Source organism: Globicephala melas, chromosome X (assembly GCF_963455315.2).
Source record: "Globicephala melas chromosome X, mGloMel1.2, whole genome shotgun sequence".
In the NCBI taxonomy this organism is placed as follows: Eukaryota; Metazoa; Chordata; class Mammalia; order Artiodactyla; family Delphinidae; genus Globicephala; species Globicephala melas.
The window spans coordinates 104,471,169-104,490,458 of NC_083335.1; the positions used below are offsets into that span (position 1 = coordinate 104,471,169).

At 37.2% G+C, this 19,290-nt stretch overlaps 1 pseudogene; it reads right to left on the reverse strand.

The window, feature by feature from the left end:
- Positions 1-6,339: 6,339 nt before the first annotated feature.
- LOC115848448 (lysosomal dipeptide transporter MFSD1 pseudogene) lies at positions 6,340-7,762 on the reverse strand (annotated as a pseudogene).
- Between the last annotated feature and the right edge of the window lie 11,528 nt (positions 7,763-19,290).

The window sequence follows — 19,290 nt, forward strand, 5'->3', positions numbered from 1 at the left end:
CTACACTGAGTTAAGATAATGAAACAGATTGAAGATACAGGAATGAGTTTTGTAGACGTGTCAATTTTTAAATGACTTTGCTCTTTAATATCACTTCTTTCCCCTCAATTCATTTTATGTCATTAAAATAATCTTTATAAATTTTAGGGGTTTTCCAGATAACATTGATTTATAATTGTATAATAAATGACTTAAAAATTGTCCTGTCTAAAGTTACAAATTTTGGAGCTTTCAACAGACTGCAATTTACCAATTCTTTTCCACTAATGATTACACATTAGTTCTGACTTGTGTTGGACCCTAATGGATATTATTTTCTAAATTTGGGGAAAGTATCAGTTTGCTGGTATTTAAAGTCATTTCCTTTTGTTCCCATACCAGCTCTAGATTCTCCTTAATAGAAAATGGGAAACTTTTTTCAATGTATTTTAGTTTTTCTTGTCTTCATTCCAAACATAGAGGCGGAACATCAAAGGTGTTTCATTTGTGAAACAAAATTTAAGGTGAAGCAGAATTAAAGGCAAAGCTAGCTCCTACCTTGGGCAAGTTCTGTGTAGAAATGTGGACCCCCTGCTCCCCAGATTTGTGCCTCATTGAAAATAAAATTTAAAAGTCCAACTATGCCAGGGAAAATTCTGTCTTTAAAAATAAAATGGCTTGCTTCAAATGGGTTGGCCTTCATTTAAGTCAATAAGTATGTTAGTTTCTTGTTCACTGCTGACAAACGCTCCATAATACTCATTGGTCCTACAACTAAGCAAAAATACCAGTAGCCTATTAAGAAAGGTAGGCGGGGGCTTCCCTGGTGGTGCAGTGGTTAAGAATCTGCCTGCCATGCAGGGGACATGGGTTTGAGCCCTGGTCCTGGAAGATCCCACATGCCGCGGAGCGAATAAGCCCATGAGCCACAACTACTGATCCTGTGCTCTAGAGCCCACGAGCCACAACTACTGAGCCCGTGTACCACAACTACTGAAGCCCACGTGCCTAGAGCCCATGCTCTGCATGCAACGAGAAGCCACCCCAATGAGAAGCCCGTGCACCACAACAAAGAGTAGCCCCCCACTCGCCGCAACTAGAGAAAGCCCATGCACAGCAATAAAGACCCAATGCAGCCAAAAATAAATAAAATAAATTTATATTAAAGAAAAAGGTAGGCAGAAGATGTGAACAAGCAGTTCAGAGAAAAAGAAATTCAAATGGATATTCAATACATAAAGTATGCTGAACGTCACTCAAAATAGAAGAAATACAAATTTAAATGACACTGAAATACCATTTTTCATCTTTCAAATGGCAAAAATCCAAAATTTTGTAAGCCTCTCTGTTTTGAAGATATAGTAAAATGGGCATTCTCACACACTGTGAGTAAGAATTTCAACTGGGAGAACCCCTATGCAGGGCAATTCGGCAATACCTACCTAATTGAGAAATACATAGGCCGCTTTACTGAACATTTCCACCTCTGGGCATTGATCCTACACATATACGTGTGCTCAGGCAAAATGAGATACAGACCTGATATTTCAGATCATCACTCATCCCAACCCTTGTTGCAGTTAGGTATGACCATGCCACTAAATTCTTCCCAGTGAAATATGGACAGAAGTCATAGGAACTTGTACCAAAGAAGATATAAGTTTGCTCTATTCGTTCATCCTCCCTCCTCACTGGAATGGCCATGACCAGAGCTACCTCGGAAGCCATACTCCTTGATTCTGTTAATGTATTTTATGAGTTTTGAAATTTGTTTTAATCAGAATCAACCCATAGCATGAAGCACTTAACCAGAAGGTACATATCATATACCTTGACAATATAAAAGTAATATTATGACTGACAAAGTGAGAGGTGAAAGAGGGAAGTAGAGCTGGAGGGAAACAGAGGGTCTAAGTTCCTTGTATTACGTGGTGGGAAGTCAAGAGATACTTTCTCAAGTTGATGAAGAAGGAGACATATGCTTATGGAGATTAGTAAAAGTATAATATCAGTAATCAAACAATTGATTTTTAACAAACCCAAACATAGGAGAGTGATGTATGGCATACGGAAGCTAATCCTCTTTCATAACTTGGAGCCAATGCATATTGCCTAATGATGATGAACCCCAAAGCAAAGAGATAAGCAAATGCATCCTTTAGAGGTAGTAGGCAATATCCCGAAGTATTAAAAACAGTCAAGAGTCATTACCTCTGGTTTGGGACAACATGGATGGACCTTTAGGGCATTATGCTAAGTGAAATAAGTCAGACAGAGAAAGACAAATACCGTATGATATCACTTATATGTGGAATCTAAGGAAGCCGAACTCATAGAAACAGAGAGTAGATTGGTGATTACCAGGGGTGGGGTGGGGGAAATGAAGAGATGTTGGTCAAAGGGGTACAAACTTCCAGTTATAAGATGAATAAGTTCTTGGGATCTAATATTACAACAGGGTGATTATAGTTAATAATACTGTAGTATGTACTTGAAAGTTGCTAATCTCCTAAATCTTAAATGTTCTAACCTTAAAAAATAAACGGTAATTATGTGACATCATGCAGGTGTTAGATAACCTATCATGGTAATCATTTTGCAATACACAAGTGCATCAAATCAACATGTTGTACATCCTAAACTTACACAATGTTATATGTCAATTATATCTAAATAAAGTTGGTGGGGGGAAGTCATTATCTCTGAGGAATGAAGTTTAGCAAACACCTGCACCTCTCTTATTCCTCCTGTTGAATTCAAATAAAATTTAATGATTTTATTTGAAATTTGCATGCACAGTATAATCCTATTTTTGTAAGAATTTTCGCTATTCTTCCAGATATCCTTCTCTCCATATCTATTAATAAGATATTTGGAATGAAAAAATTAATTATACTATAGTTTCATTCCATTTATTAAGAAAATTTTTATTTCTTCTTTGTATTTTGGATGAGTTCATTTCTTTTTTGTACTTCTCTAATTTTGACCATGTATAATTTATTAAAAAATTAACATCATTAACATAAGAGGCACAGATAACATTTTATTTTAAACAATTATTTTCATGCTTGAACATTTATCTCAATGAGGTTTTAAGTTGTTTTTGCTCTCCTGCATGTTTTAAGGGAGTTTTACTTTGTTGTTACTTTTCTACATTTACTTTTAATTTTACACCATTAATTTAAAAAGAAAGTGATTATTGTTAAAAAGGGAGATGTATAATATAATGTGTAGTACAGAAAATATTTTCATTCTTGAAATTGATGAGGAATCTAATGGTGCCTAAACATTTCTAAATATAACTTCCATTTTATCATATAATACTATAATTTTCTAATAGCTACTAATTTCTTTGCAAAAGTAATCTAGGTTATTGGTCACAATGACTATTTTAATTCACTGGGATACTTATGATTTGTGAAGGAAATATCTTAGTATTCCTTAGAACACTGACAGGATATACATTTATTATTTGAAAATAAGAATAAGATAACATCAGAAGAAAATGGAAAATCCTGAAGTTAAAACAAGATGAAACAGACTTTGACATCTGAAAGTGATCAGTGCGAGAGAAATAAAGTAAAATAGATATTCTTTTCACTGTCATCCATACTGTTATGTGAGAAAGACCAGAGAGTGTACAGATTTTTTAAAAAGAAAAGTAGAAGAAAATTCCCCTTCTACTGACTTCTGAGTAGCTCTGTGAGCTTCAGGCTAACCAGTGAATCCAAATCTAAACAGCATGGCAGGAGAAGATGGCTGGTTTCTAAACTATAGATGAATGGGACAGTGGGCAAGCCTACTGCTCATCCACTCCTGTGGCCCAGCAAAGACCACTTGCCCTATGACTATATTCTCAGACAACAAAATATCCCTTCCTGGGTCAAACGAAGCTATTAAGACATTAGCAGTATGGTTTTTGAAGATGAACAGCATGTTAAAAGGGTAAAAATCTATTATGATTGCAAAATTGCCTGGAGCAAAGTGAGAATAGAACTTTCGAACTCCCTAACCTCATGCAGTGACCATCTTGCCAAATGGTAGTTCTCTTTCTAGTTAGATGGCCCTGCAGCTATCCCAGAAATAAAAAGCCCTTAAGAAACCTGATAAAACATTCAGCTGCCATTTCAAATTTCTGAGGGAAAAATAAGCACAACTGACAGGCAAACCTAAATTTTGCAAAGACAAAAACCATTAGACTTTATCAAATTAATCAATCAGCTCTTTGGCAACATCACTGAACTCCATCTCACTAAAGCTGAGACATAGCTACAAAAATCTATTTTGATGTTAGGAGATCTTCATATAAGCACAGAATTAACATCATCAGATTTACTCATGTACTTCTAAATCATTAATAAACAAAATCTTAGACTATGAATAGACAAATAAAACTCTTCTAGAGAGAATGTTTAATCTTCACATTTTCCCACTCGTCCCTTGCCAAGACGCAATGATGAGAAAAAGAGGCACAGTGTAATTGTGAGACAAAAATGCAGGAAAACACACTAATTAGGACTAGGGCAAAGATGATTCTGGCTGTGAAAATATGAATTGAAGAATATTCTCAAAACTTTGCTCATTTTTAAAATGAGTGTAATAAAGAAATGCAAGTCAAGCTAATAGAGTTCACTCGTTCTGCTGTCTAGCTGGTGTTCGGGTAGGAGTGATTTATGAGAAGCATACCAATGGCACATAAATGTATCCTTCCAAAAATGCTTCGGAAAGCTATGAAGGACTTTGAACATGGTCCTCCAGATTTTCCAAATCTCAACCCCAAGTACAGAACCTGCTAAACAAATCCAGTTGGATTTCCTGAGACTTTTATTGTGTTAGCCTCAGGCACCTATGGAAGAAAGCAGTCAGACTCTAAGTGCCTTCAGCCCAAGCCTGTGCTTGCATATTTTTTTTTGCTTTTGAGTTCAGTGCCCATAGTAGACATTTAGTAAATCTTTGTCAAAGGAAGGACAAAATAAGGAAGTAAAGATGGAAAGTAGGGAGGGAGAGACGGAGGAAGGAAGAAAAGAAGAATGGAAGGGAAAGAAGGAATCTCTTAAGGAATCTGAAGAGCAAAGCCATGTTCAATTCCCTGAGAACTGCTCAGAAATGACGTGTCATTTACATACATCTAAATACAAACTGATGAAATGCGAGGAAAGAAGGATGAAACACATCAATTAAATGGCTCTATAAAGTGGGAAGCTGATACTGCCACCAGAGGAATCGTAAGTGTACAATTTCTGGGGCATGCTACTTCTCCAAGTTGTGTCATCCCAATAGGAAGCCTCAATACTGGCGATGAAGACCCTGAAACATATGTTTGACTAGGTCTCCATACTGAAAAATAAATCAAGTCCAAAATAAAAATATATTCATCCAGTCATCCAAAAGCCAATGCCGTAATGCAATTTGTAAACAACCGTGGAGACTCAATCTTGTCTTTCTGGTTCCAGGCTGTAGCAATGTCTAGGGAATCTGTATGTAGAAGGAGACGTCTTAATTGTGAGAAATTTTTATTTGTCAAAAATCACAAATATTAATTTAAATAGAATATTTTAAAAACTTAATTCCTAGGGGCAGGCAGAATATACAAGGAAATAAAACTACAGTGTTTTACTAAAAGAAACAGGAAAGAGGAACTAAATTTTTGGGCATGGAGATGGCAGACTAGATTTCTGCAAACTTTTTTTTTTTCTCCTCTTGAAGTGTTTTTATTTAACCTTGTAGATACGCAATTATCATAATTTACAGGACGTTTTTTAGTAATTAATTGGACTATAAGAAAAACCGTACAGAAAGTTTGTACCACAAAATTATGTCCCTAAGGGATTAGGGTCCTCATTAACAGAGAAATAAAGAAGCTCAAAAGGGTCACTGCTCAGCAACCTCTGGTACCTAAAGAGAGCAGAACACAATCTGCTATTTGTGGAAATGAGACTTCATAAAAATATCTTTCAAATATTCCCTATTACAAAAGGGAATGCCTATTAAAATGCTATTGTTTATTCTATATAAAGTATCCTTTCTAATCCCTCAAAAGCTTTTTTTGTTTGTTTTAAGATTAAAGGCCATATCCCTAAGATACACTTTGTGAAAATTATCTCAATACAAGATCTAAAGATTTCCATTATTTACTGTCCTTACTCAAAATCACCTGCATGTAGCAGATGCAATTTTCTAAACTTCATCATTGATGAGCCTATTCCAAAGCAGAATTCTTCAGCAATACAAAAGACACAGGCTAAAATAGTCCTCACAGTTATACTTTAAAATAGATATATTCAAAATATAATAATTCTCCAGACCATTATTTTTCCTAACGACTAAACTCTAAATTAAAAGAAAAAAAAAATTGGAGGTTTTCAAACCAATGATGTGTGCAGCCCATTCTCATGACACAGTCATTTAAACTTCTCACTCTGCATGAGAAAGTTTTTTATTTCTTCCCTTTGTCTTGCAGAATAATTTAGGTTCCCACCTTGGCCACGATTCACCAACTGGAGTAAGACCACAGATAAAAGTGAGAAAGAAACACAGGCAATGAAGAAAACTTCTAAAAACAGATATTCCCCAAGTATCCAATATCATGCCAGCAATGATGGAAATGACTGCCAACCCAAGATTCTGAATGGACCGCATGAAGCCATATGCAGCTCCCAGCTGATGTTCGGGAACTACAAACACCACCATTGGCCACAATGCACAGGCAAGCAATGAGTAGGAGAGTCCCAGGAGACACACAGCAACCCACCACTGCACACAGAACCCAGATGATGTTCTTTCCTGTTTTATCCACCAGAAGCCCAAATACTGGGGACATGGGAGCTGATATTGCATATACAATACTGTTAACAGCACTCGCTGCCTGGGAGGAAAATCCAAATTTCTCTGTAAAGAAAACTTTCCCAAGTCCAATGAACGGGAACACAGCAACATAACAGCCGACACAGATGATGAATATGAGCCACAGGGGGAAGGAGAGGTCCTTCACATCAGTTAACTTGATAACTTCACCCGTTTTTCCTTGCTCTTTACGAAGGATTCGTTCTGCTCTCTGATCCAAGTAAGCAAGGGCCAAGGCACAGACTAGTGAAAGGAGACATGTTATACCCCCGATCGTAAGTGTGACCCCAAGGGTTGTGTGACCAGCAGAACCCAACGAAGCTTCAACCTTAGAATACAGCCACCCCATAAGGTTCATGTTTACTGTACTTCCAATTCTAGCCATGCTAAGCTGGAGTCCAAACACCAAGTTTAATTCTTTGCCTTTAAACCAACTCACAGCATATGTATTCTGGGCAACTGCTAAGGACTCCCCACCAATCCCAAACACAAACTTTCCAAATTCCATCAGCCAAAAAGCACGAAATATTCCACCCAGAGCAAAAACAACCTGTCCAACACAAACAAAGCAACTAAAAATAATGGTGCCCCATCGTATTCCAAATACGCGGTCTACCAAAAAGCCACCAAAGAAACACAAAACTACATTGGGCCAAGAATACCAGGCATACAGCAGCATGAATTTCGTGGTACTCACCTGCATATCCCGTTTAACCTGAGTCTGAAGGGCAGCAGGATTATCATAGCAAAAATAGCCGCCGAAACCAAGGAAGCATATCAGCAACTGTGCCAAGAGCCGGTGCGCCAGGCGACTGGTGTCGCAGAGGGCCGGCAGCGCCCCGGGGGCAGGGGGTGTAACGGGGGCGCCTCTGCCGGCCTCGTTGGCGCCGCCAGGCAGCGGCGCCCTCGCTTCCTCCTCCTCCTCCTCCATCGGGCCGACAGGAGACCGAGAGACGACAGTCTGCAAACTTTTATATGCTCTTAGAAATGCCATTCTCCATTTCAATTCCTCAGTTTCTTAATTATCATTTTATATTCTCCAAGCATATACCATCTGATAACTTGGAAGAGGAAGGTTACAACTTTGATAACAAAAAGAAGTCAATCTAAAATGCAACACCACTTAAAACACAACACAATGAAGTGGAAAATTCTCATTGAGACATATTAGCTTACAGACCCCTTTTTCCTCAATATATTTGGAAAAGAATATTCAATGTCCACCTTGTTGATTTCCCTCTCTGCTAGGAATTAGCTTTATAGTATTTGTAAACTTGTTAATTTAATCCAAAGCCACAGGAAGTTTTTTTTTAATGACATCAATAGCACAAAATCTCGTTAAAAGTAACAATTTTGTTCAACCAACATTTTTTTTTTCCATTTCTACTTAGGTAGTTTACAGTACACTTGAAAATCAGTACTGTTAGCAGGGATATGGGAATGGATTGATGAGTGTGCTACAAGACAAATGACTGATTTTTTTCCCATCTATACTCAGCACTGCAGTAGCAAGGCCATTAGTCCATACCCAGAGTCTCTTTATGGCTATGAGGAAACTTGGGAGAAAGAAACTATCATCACCTTCAGTGAAGACAAGGAGAAAGAACCATGCCAATATCAACCCCAGTTCCCATTAGGCTAATATGGCAGCACTGAGACCACACATTCAGAAAGTCTCCACTTTGTCTTGAATTGCACAGGTGACCATTATGAGCTTAAAATGTGTCACTCAACCCTAGGCTCCATGACCAGACACTGTAACTGTCGTGGATGGTGTTAAACTATGAAATTTGTACCAACTATTATCATCTGAATAAATACCTTCGAATCCTGCTGAGCCCAAAAATCCCATACACTTGACATAAAATACGTAGAGAACTGAAGTGAAAATGCCCTCAACTTACTAAGTATTCTCTGATTAGCCTAAATTAACACTTCCGCCTGTTCTTGGCTTTAAAGAGAACTCTTTCAGAGTTTGCCTATTCAGATCCAGCATTAGTATTTGAAGTTTTGCCTAATTTCTCCCTGCAACTCACTTCCCTTTGCTCCCCAAACACTACTCTCACTTGACTTTTCTCCTGCAGTCCTTCACACTCCTTTGTGATTCCCTCTCTTGTTCTGACAGATTGGTAAATTTCTGTCTACACCAGTATTCTATCTTAACGTCTCTACTCACTCTACGTTCTTTAGTAATTATATCCATAGGCTAGCTCTGAAATGCCCTCTGCATAATTATGAACCTCACTTTCTATTTGCAGCCTGACCTCTCTGCTGCACTCCAGACCTGTGTATTCAGTACAGCTCTTAGACGTTTCACTTGACTCGATCACACACTGTGACACACGCAGTTCACCACTAATATCCTAACTCCTCCTCTTTGGCCAGTAACACAAGAGAAATTAGAGAAGCCACGTACTCCTTCATCATCCTCTCTTGCAACTAGGGTTGACCAAGTGATACAGTTCTAGCCAATGAGATATAAATAGTAGTTTTGCACAAAGGCTTCTGGGAAAGCAAAATCTGTTGTTTGTTCCCTGTCCTTTTTTTTTTTTTTTCCTAACGCCTGGTGATAGTTTAGTGCCTTTTCATATATTTCTTAGCCTTTTGGATGTCCTCTTTTGTCATGTGCCCATTCAACTTCTTCCCCATTTTTTCTATTATGGTACAGCTTTTAACTGATTTGCAGGAATCCGTCTGTAATGTGGAAACAAGTCTCTCTTGGATATAGATCTTGAACGTATTTTATTATAGTCTCTGGGTTGCTTTTTCACTTTCTTACTGGTGTCCTTCAATGAACAAAAGTTCCTAATTCTAGTATACTCTAATTTGTCATTTTTCTTTCCTTTATGAGTAATGTTTTTCATATTCTGTTCTGAAAATCTCTGCCTACTCCAGAATCACGAAGATATTTTCTGTTTCCCTCTAACATTATGGTGGCTTTAATTTTGTAATTAGTACTGAAATCAATCTGGAATTAATTTTATATACTGTGAGGTAGAGTACAGATGGGCCTTTTTCAGTATGTATACACCAAATATACCCAACACCAGCTAGTAAACTGCTCCTTTGCCAAGGCGCCATAATGTCATAAATCACACAATCATATGTGTGTGGGATTGTTTCTGAGCTATGGTAGTTCCTTGATCAGTCTGTCTGCCACGTACCAACACCAGACTTTGAATCGTCACAGCTTTATAGTAGGACTTGATATCTTGGGTGAACATCTTCCATCTTAGTTCTCCCTAAAGATTGCCTTGACCTATTTTTTGGCCCACTGATGTCCAGATACATTTTAGAATCAGTTTTTTAGTTTCTCCAAAAGTAAAGAAATAATCTGCTATGGTTCTGACTATGATTACATTGAGTCCACAGGGAAAACCTGGGAAAACTGCCATCTCTGGACACTGCATTTTCCAACCCATAAATGTAGTATAATCCCTCCATTTATTTGGGTCTTTATTTTGAGAATGTTTTCTAGTTTATATTGTACATAGTTGCACACATTTTGGCATATTTTGTTAAGTTTACTCTTGGGTATTTTATGCTATTATAAGTAGTATATTTTATTTTATTTTATTTTATTTATTTATTTATTTTGCGGTACGCGGGCCTCTCACTGTTGTGGCTTCTCCCGTTGTGGAGCACAGGCTCCGGACGCGCAGGCTCAGCGGCCATGGCTCACGGGCCCAGCCGCTGCGCGGCACGTGGGATCCTCCCGGACCGGGGCACGAACCCGTATCCCCTGCATCGGCAGGCGAACCCTCAACCACTGCACCACCAGGGAAGCCCTGCTATAGAACTTTTGTAGATATTCTTTATCTAATTATGGAATTCCCTACTATTCCTGATCTACTAAGATATTTTTTCTTTTTTTTCCTAAGGTATTTTATAATCATATGATTTCTCTCCCTTTTTCTGTTAATGTACTGTATTACATTGCTTGATTTTTAGATGTAAATTGCTTTTTCATCCCAAGAATAAGTCCTATTTGTTTTAATCTATTACCCTTTTTCTTCATCGCTAGATTAGCAATTGTATTCATTTGCTAAAGCTGCCATAACAAAGTATCACAAACTGGGTGGCTTAACAGAAATTTACTATTTTCCAGTTCTGGAGGCTAGAAGTCTGAAATCAAGATGTTGGCAGGGTTGCTTCTTCCTGAGGGCTATGATTGAAGGATATGTTCTAGGCCCCTCTCCTTGGCTTGCAGACATCCGTCTGTATGTTCACATGGCACTCTCCCCGTATACTTGTTTGTCTCCAAATTTCCCCCTTTTATAACGTTATCAGTCATATTAGATTAGGGCCCCCTCTAATGTCTTGCTTTTAACTTGATTACCTCTGTAAAGACCATATCTTCAAATAAGCTCACATTCTGAGGTACTGGGGGTTAAGAGGTCAACATAGGAATGTGGGTGGGGGTGGGGGAGGTGGGGAGGGAGAATGGACATAAATTAACCCAAAACAGATATATAAACATATTTTGTTTAGAATTTGTACGTCAATTTTCATGAGAGAGATTTGACTGTAATATGCCCTTCTTGTCTTTGTCTTGTTTTAATATTAAGGTTATGCTGACTTATATTTGCAAATTTCAATTTCTCTGATTACCACAATGATTGGGGATTTTTACATGTTTGTATTTTGTCTTCGTATCTTGTGGATTACCTCTTCATGTCTTTCACATCTTTTGCTTTGAGAAAAATAATATTTTTCTTATTAACTAGGAAGAATTTTTATTATAAGTCTTTCTGCCTACTGCATTATGCTATATTTTTTCCAGTAGATTTTATATGTTTTTAGGTAATTAGATATTATTAATACATAGGTATTCAAGTTATAATTCTCTTTGTGGCTTTTACTGTTTACTGTCATGTCCCCTCCTAATGAAACCCCCCCTTCATGTCAAAATTGTAACATTTTCAACACTATTTTCACTACGCATTTTATTGCTTCATTTTTGTATCTGTATCTTTAACATATCTGCAATTTCTCTCAGATAACATAACCATCTAAATTTATTACCTTATATACTTAACTCGTTGCTTCTATATCACTTAGTGGATAGTCCAACATTTTAACCCTGATTTGAAATGTTAACTTCAAAGTATGATAAATTTGTATTCAAATTATGATTTGTTCTGTACTTTCAATTCTTCTCAACTCAGTTGTCTATCACTATGTAAACCAATACCCACTTTAATTAGTGTACTTTTCTAATACATTATAATATGTTTAAGATTACATACTATGGCAATGTTACATAATTCTCGATACATTTCTTTTAAAATTTTGCCCATGCTATTCTCATGTGTTTATTTGTTCAGATAAACGATAGAATCCCTATTGTTAAGATCAGAAAAAAATAATATGCCACTGGGATTTTTATGAGAATTGTGTTAAATGTATAAACCGACGTGAGATATAATTATTATCTTTATAATTCTAAGGCATCCATCCAGGAAAACAGTATGTGTCTCCATTTAACCAATCCTTCTAAGACTGTTTACAGTTTTGTAATTTTCTTCATATAAGTCTTGCACATTTGTGGTTAAGTTTGTTCTTTGGCTTTAAATTTGTTTGATGGGGATAGAATATTTTGTTTCATTTTACTTCTAATTGGTCATATTTGTTAACTTTCAAACTGTAAATGTTACTTTTAAATTTATTTATGAATACTTTTTCTCACATCATTGAGGATAGCCGCTCAGATTGTAATGTAAAATTCCAGTGTGCTGTTTTCATATACACTGCAATATAAATGATACACCCTGGAGTTGTCTGCAGCCTCAATATTTTAATATACTTAATTGAATTTGGCTTTCTAGATAAAAAATTGTATACTTTAACATCCTTTATTTTTGATTTTAAATTAATTAGTACTTTTAAGAAGAAAGGCAAATATTCTTTGAAAGTTTAAATGTTCTGTCTTCTTTGTTATCATCTCAGTAGTTCACTCAGGATTGCAAGCTATAGAAATGGTACTGATGCCAACAAAATGGTTATGTAGATAAGGAAAGAACATTCACAGTAGAGGGACATGCAATATTTTTCCTCACACGGCGCACTTGTCTCTATCACTGTTTCCACAATCACATTAAACTCAGTAGGCTTAACGCAGAGCTAATCTTCCTCCTCACGCCAAAGAGCCACTCCTATTGGCCTATCCTTTTTCTATCAACTGGTCACAGGCACACTAAGTTTAAAAAGCTCACAGGCACCTTCTCAACCTCCAACAAATCCACATATTCAATCAGTTCTTCCCTCATGATGCATTTCAAGTCTACCTTTGTATTTTCTCTTTCACTGCCAGGATCCTAGACAAGGCTCATGTTACCATAGTCTGGCTTCTTTAATTATAACACTCTAACACAGAAACGTTATCATTCTTACTCCGCACATAAGGTTTAGCCCCATTCTCTGGGACTAATTTTTGTCCAGGGACAACGTTAGTACTCAGCCCAGTAAAAAAGCATCAAACTTGGCTTGACCATTTGTTTTTTTCTGAGTCCTCAGTAGGGGGATTCCCGTCACCGTTCCCTAATCATATTTGACTACCTTCTACCACTGTTCCTGCAGCCACTCTTCGAACTTCATTGACTTCGCCTACAGCCTAGTTTCCTAGAGTCGGGGTCCCCAGAACGCACCACCAGAGCTCCCCATTGAATGCACTGCTTGAGCTTCTGCCATCTCGGAAGCGCTTTAGCCTCTGCCAAGCACCAGTACCAATTGGCTTTGATCTTATAATTCGTTTGGATTCTTCTATAACATGACCTCCCCCAGTTTCAGGTCAGTCTTTGACCTTAGGAAAAACGTTCCAATCTTGTTCCCGTATTCAAAACACTGACCTTGGCTTTAGTCTACAGGTGTTCCCGGATCACTTAAATAACATCAGCAATCAGTGACTGCTTAAAATGAATAATTAAAGAAAGCTGACATGTTTAAAACAAATGGCCACACAGGAACGCTAACCAGATAATAGAGAAAAAAAGAGCAGTTTTCAGTTTCCTGAAATATGCATCTCTCATGATTCAACCATTAAAATCAATCAGCCGAATGCTTTCATTTATAAATGTCAAAATTGTGCAAATTTTTACTTCAAAGTAAGTGCCTCAAACAATATTGCTGGGACTTCCCTAGTGGCACAGTGGTTAAGAATCTGCCTGCCAATGCAGGGGACACGGGTTCGAGCCCTGTTCCGGGAAGATCCCACGTGCCACGGAGCAACTAAGCCCATGAGCCACAACTACTGAGCCCACGCACTGCAACTACTGAAGGCCGTGCGCCTAGAGCCCGTGCTCCACAAGAGAAGCCACCGCAATGAGAAGCCCACGCACCACAACGAAGAGTAGCCCCCGCTCGCTGCAACTAGAGAAAGCCCGCGCACAGCAACAAAGACCCAGTGCAGACAATTATTTATTTATTTTTTAGAAAACAATATTGCTATGTGAAAACTGAAAATGTCAACACTTTCCATTGTATTTTATTACTTGGAACTGTTAGTGTTTATGTCAGACATATAAATAAAACAATGAGGAACTTTTCATTTCTAGGGTGATACTTGAAAATCACACAGAATTTCATCATGCCTGCAAGAATGCTTGTTGGAAAATGACCTCAAATATCATGAGAGCTCTCTAATCTGACTCTTTGAGGTTTGTGTTCTTGCATTTTCTTCTGTGTGGCAGAAATAGCAAGTCTTCTCTAATAATTATCAACATTGATAGAAGATGTCATTAGGGCCAGGTTTTTTTTTACAGCAGAGGGAGAAGTATGTAGATGCATTTTTTACATGCCTATAAGAAAGTGGTATTCGGTAGCAACGCATAATAGAGAAACGGACAGATGACAGCCATGTAACCCTAGAGTTTGAAATAAAACTCTATACTTCAAATGATGTTTTTCCTAAAATGTCAAACATTTATTTTGACTCACAAAGTCTGTTTTCCCCCAAAGGTAATTCAAGGCTGTTAAGGGAAATGATTCTGCATGAGCTCAAAGCTTCTGATAGAGCCTTTGTGAACACCGCCATTTCTCAACGCTCTTTGGCATAAGTGAATGCACTGGCCAGTCAAGCTAGCTGTTATTGGTCCAGCTTATTAGAGCCAAGGAAATAGATTCTGAAGAAATCAGAATATTCAGGGTGCTCTGAAGAGCTTCCTGTCCAAAGTCAGGCCAAAGTCTTTGAGGGAAAGCCAAGAGTCAAAGCCAGGTAGACCAGAAAGAAGCATCAAGTCCAGAGAGAGAAGCAGGGTCACTAAAGGCAGAGAAGGAGGCAAGAGTCAGAAGCCAGATGGATATTGAATTTGAGTGTGGCCAGATGGAGGCAAACAAGACAGCTCTGGCACAACTGCCTTCCAAAGAGGGCAAGATCAACATGGATACCAGTGCTCTTCCAATAGATACCACTGATATTTGCAGAAAAGGCATTACAGCAGTAACTTCCAATACGAGAAACTCCATTTAGATCATCACTTATGGAGAAAAGGTTACTAACAGAAAAAGAAAACTGTGCCTTCCAATAATGAAAGACAGAAATATTTTTAAAGACTTAAAGATGAGTCAGTTAGACCACACAATACAATCTACTTTATCCAAGACTCTATTGACTAATACCCACCTACACATCCACAATGCAATCATAACATATGGTTACAAGAAAGACCCTCAGGCTTTACAGCATTCTGAAGTACTTTCTTAGTAAGGAAGGAACAAATTATATTTTGAATAATTTGGAAGTCAACTGCAACCTATTTTCTTAAATGAGAAATTAAGTCAATTAAACATTTTAACTGCCTACTTATTATGTACAATTGAATGATAGATATGGTACTTTTCTTCATCAGAATATTTTATTAATCACACCAACATCATAGCAGACAACAGAAAGTTTTCTGACTAGACAGAAATGTAAAGATAGGACTAAACATGAGGAATAATGCTTTATTTCTGCTCTGAAGTTATAAAATTAATACTTGACATTTGTTAAACATGTACTAAGTGCCAGGTACTATTTTATATACTTAACACATATCGCCTCTTTTAATCTGAATAGCAGTCTGATTCAGTATTTACCATTATTATTTTATAGTTGAAAATTAAGGTTTAAAGGTATTGAATAACTTGGTCAACTTCACATAGCCAGTAAATAAAGGACTTATCAGCATTAATATATAGATAGGCAAGTAGGAGATGCACATAGGGGAGAAGATGATAGAGCAAAATATTCCTGCTCATTCTTACATCTTTTAAATGGCAGACTACAGCACGCCCAGCTTAAAATTAGGTAGGACTTAGAGATTAAAATCATTAGCTAGGGTAAAGAATGGAAATAGAATTAATCTTTGGCCTCAATTTAGGCTAAACTATGTGAATTTCCCAGTACTTTAACATTTTGACCTACAAAAATGGTACTCATACGATTCAGTCTAACACGTCCTTCTACAAAGCACTTAAAAGCACAATTGTATTGCCTCAATATTAGAAGTCATATTACCCATATTACCATTCCTTGTGAAATTCCTAATTTGGATTGATATATAAATGATTCATTTGGGCATGCACAGAATATTAAAAACTATCTAAAATTTGGAAAGTATCTATTACTACAATAGTTTGATTCAAGTAGTAACTTAGTATAACAATGTTTAAAATAACCTTAACACATTTTATCCAAAAATTTCAAAATATTTTAAAACCAATACTTCGTAAATCCCAGATCTCTGTGATGTGGGTAAGCTCTTATAATTATTCTTAAACAGCTTAGAAGCCAAAACATAAAAAAAATTTAAGTGGCTTCTTCCTGCCATTCAATGAGTCAGCAGTGACAGTAACAGCCTGAATTACAGGACATTATTTATTCTGCGCCATACCATCAACTTCACAATGTCACATCAGGGGACATATTTTGTTTGGCTTTCATATAATTGATATCCCTCCAACACTATTCTACCTAAGTGAAAATATTAAAAATAATTTGGTGATTATAAGTAATGAATGAACCAGATGAAAACAATAAAACACTGGCAATTGAGTTTGGCTCATCTTCATAGTGGCACCACAGCTGGCGTCCAGCAACACCATGCTCTGCTTCACTGCAGAGTTACAGCCACCTGCAACAGCGCCGTCTCATTTTATTCACAATCTTCCAACTGGCTCGCTTCCCTTTTAGACTTGGTCCACAGTCAGTCAAGTGAAATCTCTTGATTCCACTAATACTCACAAGTCATTCTGCATTTGTGAACTGTCAAGTGTCTGAATTGTTTCGTAGTCTATTTGGCCAATATTGCATTCTAAACTTAGTACCTCATTAAATGTTATTTGAATAAAGGAATCCCTCGTTCTGCAAAGAGGAACTAGAATACGGAGATGCTAGCAGGCCACAAAAGTTAAGCAACTGAATTTGTCATCTGTTGAAACGCCTGATCAAAATCCTGAGAAAAGCTCTACTTCATGGTGACTTCGCCAGCCTAAGTTTCACTCACGGTAAGAGGTTTTCACGGAGCAGAAAATGCTTCTATTATACATACAACTTTCCCTTCGCATGGCCCTGATACACAAAAATTTCAGTTACCCCAATTTAGTTAAAAAATACCAGTCCTGGAAATCACACGATCCAAATTTCAATTACCACAGTATATTAACTGTGAGAAATTGCCGAAAGTACAAACCAAGACGCTAGCTCTTCAGTTCCATAGATCATTCTGTAAGTAACAGTTTTATATCATGATTAATGACAAATCAAGTCCCTTCTTTCAAAATCTGTCAGTGATTAGTCACTGAGCATGTATTATTCAGTTCACACACAGACAGCAAAGTGTATAGTTCTGTTGCCTCCTTGTTTCCCCATGATAAACCCACATGACATTTTTTTTAATGGATGATCCAAATAGAGAATTGGGCAACAAAATGTAAGTGCAACAAAGAAACAAAAAATGATAACCCTAGAAGTGAAATTCAAATAGAACATAAATAGATTTATAGAAGAAATAGTTGACTGTGGGAATGATATCACAACCATTGAAGAGACTCTCGTTATGCAGTAAGAGGAACCTGGGGAAGGTGAACTTAGTGACATAATTAAAGGCAGTGGTTGTGATAAGAAGTATGATATTGTTCCATAAGGAGTGATGCCAGCAACAAAATCTTCACAAGAGTTCCAAGGAACTCTTGGAGATGTTTCATGACACTGAATGAACAATGGATAAAACACTGGAAGCTGATCCAATCTTAGAAAAAGGGTATGATAATTCATCAAAGCATAGAAAAGGTTCTTATTCTGTGTCATAAGTTACATGACAAGAAGAAAGCAAGCACTATTCAAACTATTCTTGCTAAGTTGTTGAAAAAAGAAACACTTTAATTCTCACTGTCTGGGTTTTAAATAATGGAGAATAATGGAGTACTACACACACTAGTTTTATTGTTATTTTACTTCTCTATACATTTATAACTGAAAATAAGAGTTTTAATATTTTGGTAAGAATTTTCAAAGGCCAGAGAATAATTATCATTTTCCCCACTGATTATTAAGATCATTTTGCAGGCTTTCAAACCACACCATCATTTTTATGGCCCTGTACTACTCTGCAGAGATACAAAGTGAGTACAGAGTATTTCCTATAGTTTTTTAGGGGTCAAAAAATCAATCTGCTAAGAACTAGAAATTTTGGACTAAAAGTTTAAATGGATACATTTAAAAATTATCTGCTTGAAGGCATTAGAGAACCATCAAGGGAATGAGGACTTTTTTTTCGCACAAGAGTAGAGATCTAGGTAAGAGGAAGTTCCAGGGAGCTACCGAGTCTCTGGACCACCAAAAGTGCTCAGGACATGAGTATCAAATGAGTTGGTGAATGAAAAATAAATGAAGGAAGGAACTCAGCTTCTAACTATTATTATTACCCAGGTTAGGAGAGCAGTGTTAACAATTATTCTTTGTGTGATATGGGAATCTCCACAAGGGTTCTCAACTTACCAGGAATAGAAGCAGCTGGTAAATTACCCTACTGACAGCATCATCAATTTGGGGCGGGGGGTGGGGGGCGAAGTGCCACAGAAAGCTTAACTAAAGTGTCAACAATAAAGAGAGAATGACAGGTTGAGTCCTGATTTCTCATCTGATATTCTTATTACTGTCTACCATCAGTATGTTTTAAATAAAGAATCAAATATACTACATTTTGAAGACACAATTCACTAAGCAATCACCCATATGTGCACGTAGAATAAACTTACCTATCAGAGTGGAACCTGCCATGATCTTCCTCTCCTGTTCCAATCCCTTATTAAGGAGATATGTTGAAATGCCCTTTGTTTTCTGCAACACTGCAGGGAAGACCATAGCCTCTGATGCCCACCACTTCTAATTTGAGTTCAGCACTCTCTTCCTGTGACTCAATCGTAAGTTCAAAGTCTGGACCTCAGAAAGAAATGAGCAGCTATTAAATTCTGGCTCTCAATTCCCTA